The sequence below is a fragment of the Coturnix japonica genome, chromosome 7, assembly GCF_054131305.1.
Source record: "Coturnix japonica strain WE chromosome 7, WE-NBRP24, whole genome shotgun sequence".
In the NCBI taxonomy this organism is placed as follows: Eukaryota; Metazoa; Chordata; class Aves; order Galliformes; family Phasianidae; genus Coturnix; species Coturnix japonica.
The window spans coordinates 9,925,707-9,941,487 of record NC_140669.1 but is presented as its reverse complement, the minus strand read 5'-3'; the positions used below and the strand labels follow the sequence as shown (position 1 = coordinate 9,941,487).

The 15,781-nt window shown below is 43.8% G+C and overlaps 1 protein-coding gene and 1 long non-coding RNA gene across 40 annotated transcripts in view; one reads left to right on the top strand and one right to left on the bottom strand.

Moving 5' to 3' along the window:
• Positions 1-897: 897 nt before the first annotated feature.
• Positions 898-15,781, bottom strand: part of LOC116653662 (uncharacterized) — a 424,046-nt gene continuing 409,162 nt past the window's right edge. For 25 of the 34 annotated variants that reach the window (XR_014948267.1, XR_014948268.1, XR_014948273.1 and 22 more), the window contains 3 exons: positions 15,370-15,470; positions 14,677-14,783; positions 898-1,161 (listed from right to left, as the gene is read on the bottom strand). The gene's annotated coding sequence lies outside the window, so the exon portion shown is untranslated. The remainder of the gene's footprint in view (positions 1,162-14,676; positions 14,784-15,369; positions 15,471-15,781) is intronic. The other 9 variants (XR_014948270.1, XR_014948277.1, XM_085553216.1 and 6 more) reach the window with 1 other exon arrangement.
• Positions 3,862-11,489, top strand: LOC107316840 (uncharacterized). Of its 6 annotated transcripts, none has more exons than XR_014948284.1 (6): positions 3,862-4,457; positions 6,275-6,390; positions 6,643-6,806; positions 8,085-8,210; positions 10,895-10,975; positions 11,130-11,489. It is a non-coding gene; the product is annotated as an uncharacterized LOC107316840 (long non-coding RNA). The 6 variants fall into 6 exon arrangements; XR_014948283.1 differs by having other exon boundaries at positions 9,170-10,975; XR_014948282.1 differs by adding an exon at positions 7,320-7,564 and having other exon boundaries at positions 8,085-10,975.

The window sequence follows — 15,781 nt, the reverse complement described above, 5'->3', positions numbered from 1 at the left end:
CCTTTTTCCAATGCTTAGTTTGTGCTCTGACTCAGGCATATGAAGTGGTGGTGCCTCTGAGGAGCTGCGATGAGGTATCATCATGGCCAGAAGATACTGACGCAGAATGTTCTGAATGCAATCAATATGAATGACTTAAGACAAAAAACATCATTCACACCCACACACATCCAATTGGCAAAGCCTGCCAATACCCACAGAACAGCCCATATAGTTGAATTGTTTCTCAGCCACTGAAAACAGACAAGGAAGAAAAGAATCTCACTTTTTCTTCTAACATAAAAACACGTGAATTTTTAGAGGCACTATTAGTATCCTGAACATATGGCAACTACTTGCGTTGCCTGGGGAAGTTTTTGGCTTTCCAATAAAAAACTGTTAAACCAGTAATGGGGGACTGGGTGTATCAAGTGTTTATGAGTCTCCCATCTGTAGGCCAGACAGGAACATCTCATATTGACTGCTTTGCAGTATTGTCAACCCATCTGCAGAACTGTCTAGTTGACCCCAGGTATGTGATGGATTTGGCAAGAAGCAAGAAAGAAACAGTGATAGCTGGGGGAAGGGAGAGAGGTGAAGAAAGGAAGATGGGTAGAAAAAGAAAAAAAATACAAGGTGAGGAATGTAAATAAGCCTATTCAAATATCGTAGAACTGACATCATCATGTTTCTTCACTCAAGTCCTTCACTCTCAAATTGATAAACTAATTAGAGAGGTACACTTTACAACTTCCCTCAGCCTACTGAATTATAATCAGTTTTGTAGTTGGTCTGATCAAGCTGGGAGGAAGACTCCAAACACATTTGCAGGGGAATGTTCTAGTCTGTGGTGTGCTGTTCATTGGAAAGATCCAGGTTTTACTGGTGAAGTGGGTTTAGAGGAAATACACAAATACATAAAGTCAGTCTTGTTTTGTTTTATTTATTTTCCTTCTATTCGGCACTTGGCAGTGTTAAACTTCCCACCCTTTGAGGTGCTGTCAGCCTGAAGCATACATACATCTGGTGTGCAAATAAATTGTAGTCCAGGCAAACTGTATCTTGTAGTTAAGTATGTCCATCTCTCCATCTTGCTTTCTTACATTCTTATTTGCTTCTTCTCTGCTGTCTCCAGCACCTGGCTTTGTAATAAATTACTGGTCCAGTCGCCTTGAATTCATCCTAGAGAGGAAGAACTGGAAGGTTACAGTGTGATGACACCCCCATGGCTAACAGCTAGACTCATAAAGCACGCTTTCATTAAAGCATTTAACTTTTTACGATGCAAACCAATCCATCACAGCCAGCCATGGGGTCTTAAGTACATTTTCATTTCTACTAAAAAGGCACTGACCGTGACAGTATACGGTCAACGTATTCTCAAAATGCTTCATGATCTTTAAGTGGCAGGGATGTTTACAACAGCTCATGAAATCACTGACAGCTGTAAATACCACACAAGTCTTCACTCTATTCTGATTACTGAAACAATGATTCTGTGTCTGAAAGACATTTAGTTCCAAAAGGTTTTAATTAGCCTGGACAGAACAGGCTTGAAGTTATACAGTAGGAGGACAGTTCTAAGTACCCTTTCAGATTTCACTTTCTTTTACATTTTATTCATGTGACACAAGCTCTATCGAAAAGATCAGTGTTGTGGGTGACCAAAGGTTTCCATTCATTTACCTGTAGGTCCATTGCCAACACCTACAAACACCTGTTAATAGCCACTTCTGGGGAAAAAAAGAATCATTCATAACCATTCTCTCATCTGGTCTTCCCCATCTTATTCCTTAAATAACATTTCCCAAACCTCATGTTTTCCACAGAATAGATTTTCTGTCTTTGAACCAGAGGAGGAGGAGAAATATATCACATTTAAAACAAACGTTATGAACAGAGTACCCTTACACTCATTGGTTCTAATGAAATTCATTCATAAACCAATACTAGATTGCCCTATAAACTGTATAAGCAAAAAGAAAGGGGACAGATGAATGGATACTGAGATACTGACTAATAGGAAAAATGAAACATAATGATCACATATCTCAGAAACCTAACAAATGCTCAGATTGCCTTCCATATTATAAAGAAAGGAGGAGTTAAGAATGAATTTCAAGGAAGTTAAAACATGGTCATTTTGTAGATGATCGCAAGGGGCTCCTGTGAAGAATAGGGGGACAAAATATGAATGGAAATGTCTGCAAATGATAAAAGAAATATGGGCTATGAAACCATAAGAACAATCTACCTGCTTTCCAAACACATGTTTGGTGTTGTGTGTGTGCTGGTATGGGTTTTAGCTAAGATATTTCTTTGCAGAAGAAATTCCAGATGGAAAAGTTTTATATAGAAGTTGGTTGTCTTCCTTAATTTGTTTTTCAACTTTTTTCCTTTGTTTTGTTTTATTAATTTGAAGCCATGGTTGCTGTCAGGCTCACTGCTGGCCCTCCCGCATGCCCAATACATCATAGCACTCTTGGCTTGGTTATGCATTCCAGTGGAGCTGGGGAATGGTGAGAGCTGGGTGGTGTGTGCAGGGAAACCAAGAGAAATGTGGATCCTTATCGACCTTCCAGATCTTCAAAAGTACTACATGATCTGAGGTTGGTGCTGGTGATTGGTTTGGGAGCAACTCTGAATCACTGCTCGCAGAGTTCCTGGCTGGAACCAAGGAAATTTGGTGAAATGTGTGTGTTTGGAACTGATTATTAATGGAAGAACAGATGGTATCTAATCCAGAGAGGGTAAGCAAGACTTGCCCTGATCTGCCTTCGCTTCAAAACTGCCACTTTTATTGATTGTAACAGCAGAGGAGTTAACGTTTGGTCATGGAGAGTGAACTCTATTTGCTCTTTCTTTTTTTCTTTGTTTTTTTTTCCCCCTGATGTTCCAAGTTAAGGCCTTGCTGCCAGTGGGCGGAGGGGTGAAATCTACACCACATCTACTACGGCTAAGGAGAAGACCTGCATTTCCAGGACTGTCAACTGAACCTCCTTCACACTACAGACACAATTTTATAAATACAAAAAGAAACAAAACAAAACAAACTTGAACTGTGATCTTTCTGGAATGGAGATATATCCAAAAGAACCGTGCTTTGGGTTGTACAGCGTTCCCAAGGAGTCAGAACAAATATCCAGACTTCAACATGAGACCAAGCACAGTTGCTCAGTCCCTGTGAAGATGAGATGATATAGAACTGGAGAACATAAGCAGATCTGGAGACATTTTGATGCATTTCTGAAAAAACAAACGACATTTTGCTGCTATATTTTAGGAGCTCACTCCAGCCTCCTTATCAAAAATATGCTGCAAAAAACAATAGTCACTTCATTTTCATTTCTCAATCTATCTAGCACAGTCATGTACTAGATGAGGTAACGTCAGAGCCTAACAACTGTTGAGAAAGTCTTGTTTAGTTTAAAAAGCTGAAGTTTGTCATCAAGAAACTATGAATCTGAAGGAAATCAATATAATAGTCTAAGATCTTGAAATAGCATAGCATGTATTTGTATTTATTATTGTGGGCAGGTTGATTAGTACCTGAGGGAGACTGTCAGAATCACAGAATTGTAGGGGCTGGAAGGGACCTCTGGAGATCATCTACAAGCCAACACAATGCATCTAACCCAAAAAAGACTAAAAGATTCCACAGAAACAAGGAACTATGGGGTACTGTAGCAGAAATGCTACGTCACAGCTTGAAGCAGTGATTGAGCACCTGGTGGGAAGGTAGGGTCAGCCCAGGGGAGCTCAGGTGCATGCAATACCCCTGAGTGAGAGAAGGGGTGGATCCCAGCTCCACCCCTTCTCAGACCTCATTTAAGGGTTGGCAGTGGAGGCAAGGGTATCTCACTGGAGATTCTTGTCTAGTGGGTGTCTTCTAAAGGTAAGTGGCTTTTCTTCATTTGTTTCTGCATCTATAGCTGCTGCATTTGGGTTTGCTCTCATTTGCTGCAGCCTAGTTTTGAGCTGCTTTGCTATTATTGCTATATGTTACATTACAGGTACAAAAGGTGAAGTTATCTAGTCTTGTCCCTACTTCTTCTGTAGGGAAGAACCACCCTGTGAAAGAAGACTGCAGCACTGAAAGTTCAGGGTATTTTCTGCATTTTTGGGGCTGACTTCAGTGGGTGGGTGAAGGACATGCAGGCAGAGAGAGTGTCTATAGCTTAGGGTTTTGCAATGGCAAGGCACAGCATTGTTTGAGGATATCTCTACCAGTTTTAACTAATCAGTGTGCCCTGCTCAGGCCAGTATTATGGGCAGCAACAAACAAGAGGACACTTTGTCTCATCAGTCTCATGGATATAACTTTCTGCTTACAGCTGTATTTGGCTAAGACCTGGAGGTGGTTATGGACTTTGACTCAGTGGCTGGGCTTGGATGGGAGCCTTCTGGCTTACAATCCTATGCTCCAACCATCTAATCTCTCAGCCTGAAGGAAACTGCAGTGTCCCTGTGGACTCTTGGTAAGACACCACAGCTTTGTTGAGTGCTTAGCTTTTGATGGGGGTATTTGAAGGTTTCAGAGATGGCATTCGGTGACTCTGTTCCCTCTTTCTCTCTGGAGGCTGCCAAAGGATGGCAGCAAAGAGACAGATGTTAGAGGGACATCTGGATGTGAGTAAAGGGGCATGTGCAAAAGGGTAAGTACTGCAGTGAAGGAAAAGCATTCCATCCTGGAAAGCCAACTATATGGAATCCAGTCTCTTCTACAGTTTGGTGCTGATAAAATTGCTGCACTGGCATATCTGCAATATGATATTCCAAAGCAAGAATATGGTTTGTTATTACATCTGTGGCCTTCATGGTGGTGGAGGAGACATCCTCAGCTACGGCTGAATGTTTAGTTTCCATGCCCCTTCTGTCCTAGGATGGCAGTCAGCAATAATTACTTCAGTGGTTTCTACCCTGCAATTCTTAGCCTCTAGGGACTATACCCAAATCCAGAAACTCGTTCCATGCGAGCCCCTTCTAACAGGATGATGACTTCTAGTCTCTGCTGGGCTTCATCTAGATTCACATGGGAAAGCCAGAGAAGAAATGAGAGTTTGCTAGAGCAGCCTGTGCCAGGCCAGATTTCTGTAATGAGCTATCTGCATTTGGAAACAACCCTGAACTGACAGAGAGAGAAACATAATAATGAATCTGAGGCATATGATTTAATAAACCACCAGCCACAAGATCTAGATAGGAGAAGAAAATTGATCAGTAATGACAGCTGTTATGTACAGGGGTGTTAAGAATATCACCTGGAACACCAGAAGATGGGCTGTGTCCTTTAATTCTGTAGTGAATTTCTGATATCTAAGCATGCTCTTCTGTAGGACAAGAGAAGGGGTCATTTCACTTATTTGTTTTGTTTAGCAGAACTTCTGTTTCTGACATCATCTTTACACTTGCTTCTCTAGTTAAGTTTCTTATTTTCTTTTTTTTTTCTCCCTTTTCTTTCCCTGGTGTTTGCATGAACTCGGTGAACCCTCATCACGTGTGGCAGTGTTTATATTTGCACAGGCTGTTCTGTGTGTCTCTGTTTGTGTTGCCACCACATCTACATGGTTTGGCAGCAGCCCCACGGCTGTGTTTCAGCTGCATATAAATCAGCTTCCCTCCATCCCCCTGTGTTTCCATCTGTCTGTCTTCCCCGATTGCTCTGAAATGTTACAGGGCATGGAGGTTAGCCCATGGCTGAACCCTTCAGACAGAAATGGTACAAACCCAAACCTGAGTTTCTCCTTCTCAAATCTAACTCATCGATCTGTGGAGGTGTGGGGTGTTAATGTTTTTGCAGTGACAAACCTCAAAGCAGGGACTAATCTCTGCTTCTGTAGTTTTTAAGTCTGTTTCTCCCAAAACACTTGTAGAGAAGCTCTAAGGTCACCTCTGTGTTGTAGAGCAAATCCTTCCTTAGCTTTTCATTACACGAAGATCTCTCTTTACTTGCACAAATTTAATTTTTTCTCTGTCATTAATTAACCTCCAATTTGATTGCTTCACATCTCATTCCTTCACTCCTTTCTCTGGAGAAGAAGATGTGAAATGGGAATGACTGTGGAAGCATGGGGAATTGGAGGCGTGTGATCAGAGAATGGGATGTTAGGCAGAAATCACAGACCTTGATACTCTCCTTGCACAGATATGTTTCTCTAGGAGTCTCCTCCCAGACTGAGTTCATAATGAGGTTAATCACATATGAGGTTGATTGAATTGCTGTGAGCCCTAGAGATAAACTTCTAGCTCAGAGTGTTTGTGTGATTTACTCCTGGCCATGCCTCTTCTCTTGCAGAATAGATGCCCCAGGGGAACAGAAGATTGAGCATGCTGCCCTCTGGCCATTGGCATTAATTTGCCAATTCAATAGAGATGACAAAAGATCAAGTGGGGAGTCCACACCCATCTCAGGTAAAAGAATTGCCTGTTCCAAGAAAACTGGGAAACGCTGATAGGACAAACTAGATGGGAGAAGAACAAGACACCTTTGTTGTCTAGTGGACTTCAGTCTAAGTGCCAGATCAATGTTTTCTCACCATAACTAGGTTTATTTGTTGTTGTTTGTTTGTTTGTTTTAAGGAAAAAAAAAAAGTAATGATCCAATTGAGAACTATACTGACATAACAGTGACCGAAAGTAAATAGTTATGTCTGTGTTATCCAGACTGTTAACTCCATAAGAGTACAATGTAGCTGCAGTAAGGAGCTGAGTCAGTTTGGATTCAACATGTAAAGAGCAGAAGAGACTCAACTGGGTTTCAAAAGATGCAAGCAGGTTGGATCACAATGATAGATAGCCTTCTCAACCGCTGGGAACTCCTTTGCGAGGTAAGACTGTTAGAAATACAAGTCTCTGGCTGGGACTGGTGAGGAGGATATCAACATGGAAACTAACAGAGCTATACTACCCTCAAGTAGGGGATGACGGAAGCATTCCCTGTAAAAGGGATCCTGAGGTCTCTGCTGAGGTGCCAGGGTTGGAAATGGAATTGATTTGTGCCCCTCAGACTAACTCCAAAACTCCAATACCCTTACTCCTGCCTGAGAGCATTAGTCCACATGTAGAGGCTTTTCAGCTGAAGATGAGTTTGTCTTTTGACTTTTTAATGTTCATGCATTTTATAAAGCCAAATTTTATTTATTTTTAATTGGGCTTTTATAGAAAGGTCTCTGAAGTCTAGTGAAATTCCAGCTTAACAGTAGAGATTGTACTAGAGAGACATGTAAGGAGGGAGAGAAAATACAAAGACCTTGGAAGAGATGGGTAAATACAGAAGTGCAAGCAGAGCTCTGTAAAAGCAGGTTTCTGACTTACACACTTAACTTTATCCATCATCCTAGGGGCCAAATGTACAGCTTCATTAACCTAGATGTCACTTGGCCAGATAATGCTTGGGCCTGGAACAGTATGCAATGGCAGTCCACCATGCCAGCCATCCCACCAGAGGCATCTTGATGTCAGCATTGCTGAGACCCAGGAATGAGGGTGACAGGAATTCACTAAGCTGGGGAATTCAGTGCTACAGATGGTGAAACACCTTCTAAACCAGAAGAGGTTGCTCTGTGTTCCATTTCTGATGGTAAAGGTAGTGCCCCTGGTGGGATATTCTGTCTTTGCTGGGGTATGCGTTAATATCCACTGTGCTTAGTGAGGAATTTCCCCTCTCCTGCAGAGTCTGGCAGCAGCTATTAGTTTTTTTTTTCTCCCTCAGTCTTAGGTCCCACAGTTCCTGTTCAGAGGAGTTGGGCCATTCTCTAACGCTCCTGGTCTGCAGCAACCCTGAAAGTCTTTTTCAGCTCCTATATAGGACCACTGGTAGGGTGTGGGTGTATGTATCCCTATGCAGTGGCACATCAGCTGGAGGGGACCTTGCTCCAGGGAAGCAAACACCAGTTTAACTGGGTTACTGGAGCCAAAACCCTGTAAAACTGAATTTTCTCTGAGAACAGTCCCCGCAATGATGTGCGTGCTGTATACAACTACCCCAAGCTCTTCCCAAGCCCCTAAAAGTAATGCAACCCCTTGAGGAATAACAAACGAAATGTGACAAACAATGCAGGGGATCTGGTGTGTCTAATTTTTGTTCTATGTCCTTCTCACTGCAGGAAATGCTGGGTGAAATGTTCTGGCCATCCAAAGAAGTGGACCACGCAGCAGGGAATGGCAGCCCCTTGGTGATCCCTGAGGCTTTGGTGCTGGGATCAGCATAAGGAAAGATGCCAGAGGAAAAAGTATGAGATTACCTCTCAGCAATACCCTTTGGCCTGAATCACTGACATCTTTGATTTAAACAGTAATTTAAAACACACATGATGAGAAGTCAGGGAAGGGATCCAGGAAGGCCTGGGGTCCAGCCAACCTGGTGTGTCTGCCAATTTGCTATTCTGAAGGTAGGTTTGCTAGGAAGGGGCAGGATCATATCTGAAACCTGTCACAGCCTCAGCTAAGCCACAAGGCCCTTTCTCAAAAAAGATCAGTGACTGTGTGGCTGTACCAACATTGCTTTGTGGATACCTACAGCACTGGTCTTTAGCTCAGCTGTACCAAAGCAGTACATATAGGGGTTTGGGTGAAAATTTTGACATATCCTTTGCAAATGATCAGAAATCCCTGTCAATGTAAGATGTATGGATACCCTTAAGGTGGGCTCAGTGATGTAGCTTGAGGGTGATGAAAGCATGCAGGAGCAGAAAGGAAGGGAAGAAATGTGGATGAAATAAAGAGGAGTATATCAGGACATATGTCAGACAGGTTCTTTCTACTCTCATATCTCCCAGACCATTGGCTTTCCTGAATGATATTACTGGCACCTGGCTCTTCTCATGAGGAAGCAAGGGAGAGCAGGGAAAATCCATATTAGCCAGTCTGAATTGCTTGATTTCAACAGGAGTGCTTGACTTGACTTTAGAGAAAGGTCTCCCCCATTTGCATGCTGCTGCAGAACTGATTTGGGCCCATTACCAGTAGGATCCCAGATTTAGAAATATCAGCAACTTAACCTTGATGGGAAGAGAGTTTTGGTCCTGCTTTGAGTCCAGACTGTGGCTTTGACCCACTGTGTCTGGTGACCAGCTGCCCTTTTGGTTCAGGTACAAAAGGTTATTCTCACAAATTACCTTCTTCCCTGCTGGGCAATTTCAGTTTCCATTCTGATATTCTTTGTGTCACTTTTCTTCTCTCTTTCTCTCAGGTCAGATTCAGGTTGGAAACCTATTGCTCAGAGGGAGCAGATGGAAAAAGAGGTATCTCTGACTTTGAATCAGATTCTGTATGATCACGGCTCAGTGATCATAAATCCTCCAGGGCCTGAAACCTAACAAGGGAATAAAGGAGGAAGCACTGTCTCTCTCAGATCAAAGTAAAGAGAAAAGTTGAGATGTAAAGGAGACAAAATAAGCTGCAGGGTATGCGAAAATCAGAGCTCCCATACAGCTTGCTGAAGACTGCCAAAATCAGGTTCTCCACAGCCATCCCATACCTACGCAATACAGTGATGGGAGCGTTTTTAGATAAGATCAGATCCAGAGAGAACATGCCTGGCTCTGTTTCTTCCAGTGGAACAATATGGAAACCCACTGCTGGGAAACAGTTTTTCCGAGCCAGAGAGGAGGCAGGGAATTGTTCTGTGCAACCATTCAGGAGTCTCCGCTCCCACGCATTCTCCTGCTTGCTGACACCCTGCCAGGACCGCAAAGGAGGAATTGATTTACATGCAGTAAGTCAACTAAATAAATAGATAAATAAAGCCCTTCCTACCTTGCCCAGTTAAGAAAAGGGAGGGACCAAGATCAAATTCAGTGGGAAGTCCTCTGCAGGTATGCTGCTGCTGCCCAAAGCTGGGCACTGGGTGCTGACAGCACTGGTAAATGTGATATTTATTCCCTGGGAGGGAATTCTGGACTGCTCTTTGTAAGGCTTGTCACTCACTGTCTTCTGTTCTTGCTACAGAACCCTGCTGCGTGAGATCCTCGAGCTCATTTGGTGGCTTCAGGAAGTGTGTTCCAAATTGTTGTGGTTCTTATGTAGATGATGTAGGTCCTAAGAGCCCAGATTCACTACAGAAGGATACCAATTTGGCCCATTAACCTGCTTCTTCCTCAGACGTCTGCCCTGTAGACCACTGTGTTTAATAGGTGCCATCCTCTGCAACTCCCATTGTTTCTTACTTCTGACCGCACTGACAAAGGAACTTCTCATGGGAAGTGTGGGGAATGTGAAGAAATACCTCTGCACTTTGAAGCTTGCTCCTTTGAACCAGACTGACCATCCCTGTTTGGCAGTAGAGCATCCCCAACTGGGCACCATTTCTTCATACTTTGTCATGCCCTCAGCTGCCCACGCAGCTGCAGAAATGCAGGGAATAGGTGTGTAGGCCATGATGAGCTCTCATGAATTATCTCCCAATAAAACGGAGATCTGGTGTTTGAGATAGCACTACTGGGAGCAAAAGAGTGAGCTCAGTGCCTGAAACTGCAGTATGACCCAAACACTTGGGTTTCATGGGGGCATTTAGCTCCCACTCTATTTAAATGCAAATGACCTTCTCCTCTGCACACCACTAGTACCAGAACTGGGTCATTGAAGGGAACACTTGTTTAACTTTGTTATTAAAAGCTGCTCAACTGATGTTTTGATGGAGTTAAGGTTCTGCTTCTCTTGCTACCAGACAACCATAAGAGTAAAGATGGGCTGGGGACAGAGTCAAGTTCAGGATGTTTTTATGTGCCAGGTAGTTCAGTCTAAGACAACAATCAATAGCAAATTACAGCTGGAATAAAGGTGACGGTAGCTTTACTTGGTTTAATACCTGGCGTGGGGGCTACATGAGGTTAGGCTTCCCTAACCTTCAGAGAAAGGAGGCAAAAATGTTCTTTACTGTCTGTTCTTATGCCAGCATTTTCCTTCCTTCTCTCAGGCGTGCTGCTCTTTTATCCCTGAAAAGGATAGGAGCCAGCCCCCAGGATACCTGCACCCAGAAATTGCTGCAAGAGCAAAGGTATAATTTAAATAAATAAATACTTTCAATACAAAAGCTATAGATAAAATGTATGGGTTCAACAGCTACAGCTTTCCTGTACCTCTCTTTGTTTCACACTATTAACCCTGTTCTCTCTCTCCTTGCTAACATCCCTTCTCTGCCTCATCCAAAGGCCCACTGCTCAAACTGACCGGACAGCTGACATGGAGAAGTTAAATCAGGAACAAGTGTTTCCCACCTGTGTGCAGCTGAACACGGTGCACTTTGGTTTCAGTTCTGATGAAGCGCCAGTGAGCCTGACAGTGCATCTGTTTTTCTAACTCTTTTGGTTAGTCTAAGGAGAGATATTCTCTCTCTTTGAAAACCCCACTTCTAATAAAAATAATTCATTCCACCACTGAGTAAAACCTCAAAATGTCCAAATTCCCTGTAAGTGGGTTTCTGACCTTTCGATGTGAAAGATGAGCTGGCACACTTCCCTGGGAAACCTTGCTTTGACAAAGCCAACCTGTTCCCGCAGGACCTCCCCAATCTGTCCAGGGCTCGTTGCAGCCAAAAAGCCCCTCTTGCCCCCTTCCAACCCTCTCTGTTTCAGCATTACTGAAACAGAAGGATCCCTTCTTGCTTTCAGAGGGGAAATGAAACCAACTAGCCTATTTACAGAAGATCTTCATGGGAACGCTCAGGCCAAGAACGCATGCCAAACAGGGCTGGGGTAAGCTTTTCCAAGCAGCAAAAATTATAAATGTGGCCTTGAAAGAAAAAGAGAGAGCGAGAAAAAAAAAAAAGATTAAAAAAAAAAAAGGCAGGTGCTATTTCAGCAGAGTTCCCAACTCAGCAATTTTCTTTTGAGCCTTTCCAGTACCACTGTTTGCTGAGCCGCCCTGGGCTGGGCTGCAGGGCAGGCCAGAAAGGACATGTACAGGCACCGAATGGCTCCTAACCTCCTGGCACACTCCCAGGGGGGCTTCTTGTTTGCACTGCCACATCTGTTTGAAATTCTGGCACATCTCAGCCTGAGAAATATGGTTTGTGGTGTCATGGCAACCGCTTTTTTCTTGATCTGACAGGCAAGGCACTGTTAAAGAGGCCTGGATGTGCTGCTTGCAGATCTGGCTGCAATAGGTAGAAAGTTTCTGAGGCTGCTGTCATACACAGAACCTCAGAATCATTGCAGTTGGAAGAGACCCTTAGAGGTCATCTGGTCCAACTCCCCTGCAATGCACAGGGACACCTACAGCTTAATCAGGGTGCTCAAAAACTGGTTCAGCCTGACCTTGAGTGTCTGAAGGGATGGGGTATTTACTACAACTCTGGACAACCTCTTCCTACATACAACCTTTTTTCCTACTAGCTTGCTACCTTCCACCCTACCATACCTTAAAATCACAGTACTTGTGACCTTGGGCTAGTTCAGATGGGTAGATGAGACCATCAAACTTGCTCTTGAAATTTTAGAGATGTCAAGCTGGTCCCTCTGTCACTGAGCTACAAAATACAAAGACAGACATCTCCCAAGACAGAACTCACTTGAGGTTAGAAATTTGCATCACTGTCCCTGCAGCAAGAATATTTATTTAATGGTCTTCCAGTATTTAAAGTGAGCTTATAAGAAATATGAAATCAGACTCTCTTAGCAGGATCTGCTGTGATGGGACAAGGGGAAAATGGTTTCAGACTAAAAGAGAGATTTAGAGTGGATATAAGGAAAAAGCTTTTTACAGTAAGGGTGGCGAGGTGAGTAAGGGTGGCACAGGTTGCCCAGAGAGCTGGTGGATACCCCATCCCTGGAGAGACTCAGGGTTAGGCTGGAGGAGCCCTAAGCACCTGATGGAGCTGTAGGCATCCCTGTTTGTTACAGGGGAGTTGGACCAGATGGCCATTAAATGGCCCTTCCACCTCAGATGTTTCTGTGATTCTATGACCAGAGGGTAGATAGGGAAATTAGTTCAACACTAGAATTGTTAATGTATTCTCTACATTCAGGCTTCCACTCCAGCCTGGGAAGTGGTGCTAATTAACACCCAATCGTTGGTATAAAATAAAATATATTTGTTGGGTCTCCTAACCCAAGCCACACAGATCACTCATTTCTCAGTTGCTCCATGCCCTGTGCCACAGAGCAAGGGCCAGGGAGCAGAGGCCAGGCTGTCCTGCCAGTGCTCACCAGTGTGTGACACTTCCATGATGCGGTGTCAGCAGGAATGCAAACGTTTGGCAAAGACAAAGGGAACAAAGCCACCTGAATCTTTTCCTCTGGAAAGGAGCCTGGCAGCAACCACAGGAATGTTCCTCGAAGCAAGCTGCACCATAGAGAAACTAAGAAAGATGAAATCCTTGACACCGATGCCTGACTTAAAGCTTGAGGCTCTGCCCAAAGAGCATTGCATAGGCAGTATGAAAGGACAGCAAGCACCTAGGAGAGGCATTTCTGAATGTTGGTACTGTTGGGAGCAGCAGGCAGTACCCCTAGGGGCAAGAACGCAGCCTTCCGCCCAAAGCCAGCTGCCAAGTGTGACTTTCTGCCACTTTCCTGCGGGTGTACAAATTACAGCTAAGCGCTATGATTCTGAACAGTAGTAGACTAATCTGAAAGCACAGAATTTGTTGTATAGCTGACAAGTAGGTCAGAGTCAGGTTATCCCCAAGAAAGAAATGGACTTGGCTTGGCAAGGACAAGTGAGTACTTGCAGGGTTGTTAAAAACTCGTGCTTCCCTAAAGAAAAGCATTAGCAAGCAGGGAAAGTGCAGCAGTGGATCCAATTAAAAACACACGCCGAGACAAAAAGAAAGAAAGAAGAAACCAGATTAGTTCAAAATGCCTTAAAAATATACAATGGGAGAATCCAGACTTGTTTGCCATAAACGAAGAGGCAATCACAGTACAACACAGGTGTCCAGGCCCGGAGGGAAGGCAGGGGAGAGGGCAGCCAGGCAGCAGAGAGAATAATTACAGATTCCATTGAGGGTATCTGCACTTATTTTGGGATATTAGTCCAGCTTTGTTATGAGGACTCCACTTGGAGACATGCCATGGAAGAAACACTGAAGAAATTCTGGCTATTGCTACCCACTAGAGTGAAAGGAGTTGGAGTCTCTTCCTAGCTCTGACACCAGCCTCGAGGGTAGAGCATAGCACAGTGAGCCTGTGCCTCAGTTTCCCCATTAAGTTTCTCTTCATACAATACTGTTCATTATGAACTTTTCTAGATGCTCTGAGATCTCCGCAAGGAAAGCAAACAAAGTGGGAAAAATACCACTTTATATATGCTCGAACATCCACTGTTCTGATCTGTCTTGAGAAAAGAATTTCTTAAAGAGGCACCATCCTCTGTTCTGATCATCCCAAAGACTCCACAAAGCCACCAGGCATTCATGGATACCAAGGTGCCTGCTGAGCAGATCTGATTATACACATTTGTTGAAATAAATGCAAGATCTCCCCAAAACAAGTTCTAAGTAAGTCCCCCTCCAGTGACTGAGCCCAACACAGACCTAGCAAACTGCTTTGCTTTTGCTCTGCTTGTATTTGTTATGCTTCCCTATAAAAGCATGGTGTTAAAACTGACTGAGAGCTGTTTAGGAGCAAGGTCTCTTGCTGTCTTGGTGATAGTGAATCATCAGCACAGTGTATTAAGCTTGGTTGGGTCTTCCTTAAACCATTAGTAGAAGGAAGAAGAACTGAAAAAGAAAGCACAAGTGTACTCCAGGTTACTCACATGAAATTCATGTCTGAGACATCCCAATCTAATGGCAGGATCGCTGCTGTAAGGGATGGTCTCATCTGAGCACTTCAGATCATTTGCATGGTTTCTGGAATGATAACCTTCAAAAGTGAAGAAAATTAGGATCGAATGGAAGTTGTTCTGTGAGCAAATACACCACTAAGAGATGAGGGTGAGCAAAGAATGGGTGTTGACTGATCTCTCCTAGACAGCGTGAGATCAAGTCCTCACTGAATACAGAGGAAGTAGAGGATTTTGTATAGCAAAAAAATTTGGCCACAAGGACGGACTTACCCAGCTTTATTTTAGCTGGGTGTGACATGGAAGATGCCATCTAAACTAGTCCCTTCAGCTCCCATAATCTGTATGAATGTAGGCAGTTACTTTCAGATGTGGTGATCTATGCTCAAGTCTCCACTGATTACATCCCAGTGGGCTGTAGAGAACACTTAACACAATTAATTGAGATGGGTCTGTCAGCACCCTATCAGATGAGACCCATCTAAAGTCTATCAGTCCTTGGGCAACAATGCAGCACCATCCAGCTACCAGCTGGAATTGCAGCTTAGGCGAGGACTGTGATGCAGCTTGAGGATGCCCTGCACTGTGGTCAGGGCAGAGTTGCAGCAAGGATAGGGAGAGAAGGGTATGCCCAAAAGAGGAGGTAAAAGTGACTCAAGCCTTTACCTGCCAATGCTGTCAACAGAGAACAGGAGTTGCACTTCTGAACCAGGAGGTATTTCTGGGAGCTGGATGTTCCTTGGGGTAGGGCAGTGCTCTAAGGAGAGCTGTGAATGGAAGGGGAACCATCTGCTTATGCCTTAGGGATTAGGTACCTTGCAAATGAGCTGGTTAAGATAATTTTTTCTTCTGAACTTACCTGACATCAGCCCCTCTCAAGATATTTAAAAGGTACTTGGCTAGGAAAAACACAGGTGTGTTCTAGTGCAGCTGTGCCCATCCTGCTCATTTAGGAGCTTGGAAGGGTTACTGCCTCTTCCAAGAAGAAAGCTGTTTGCTCTGGGACAGGAGAGATTGATGAAAGTGGAGAGGGGGTTGACACTGAGGGCTTGTATGGTCCAAGCTGAGCTGGGAGTCA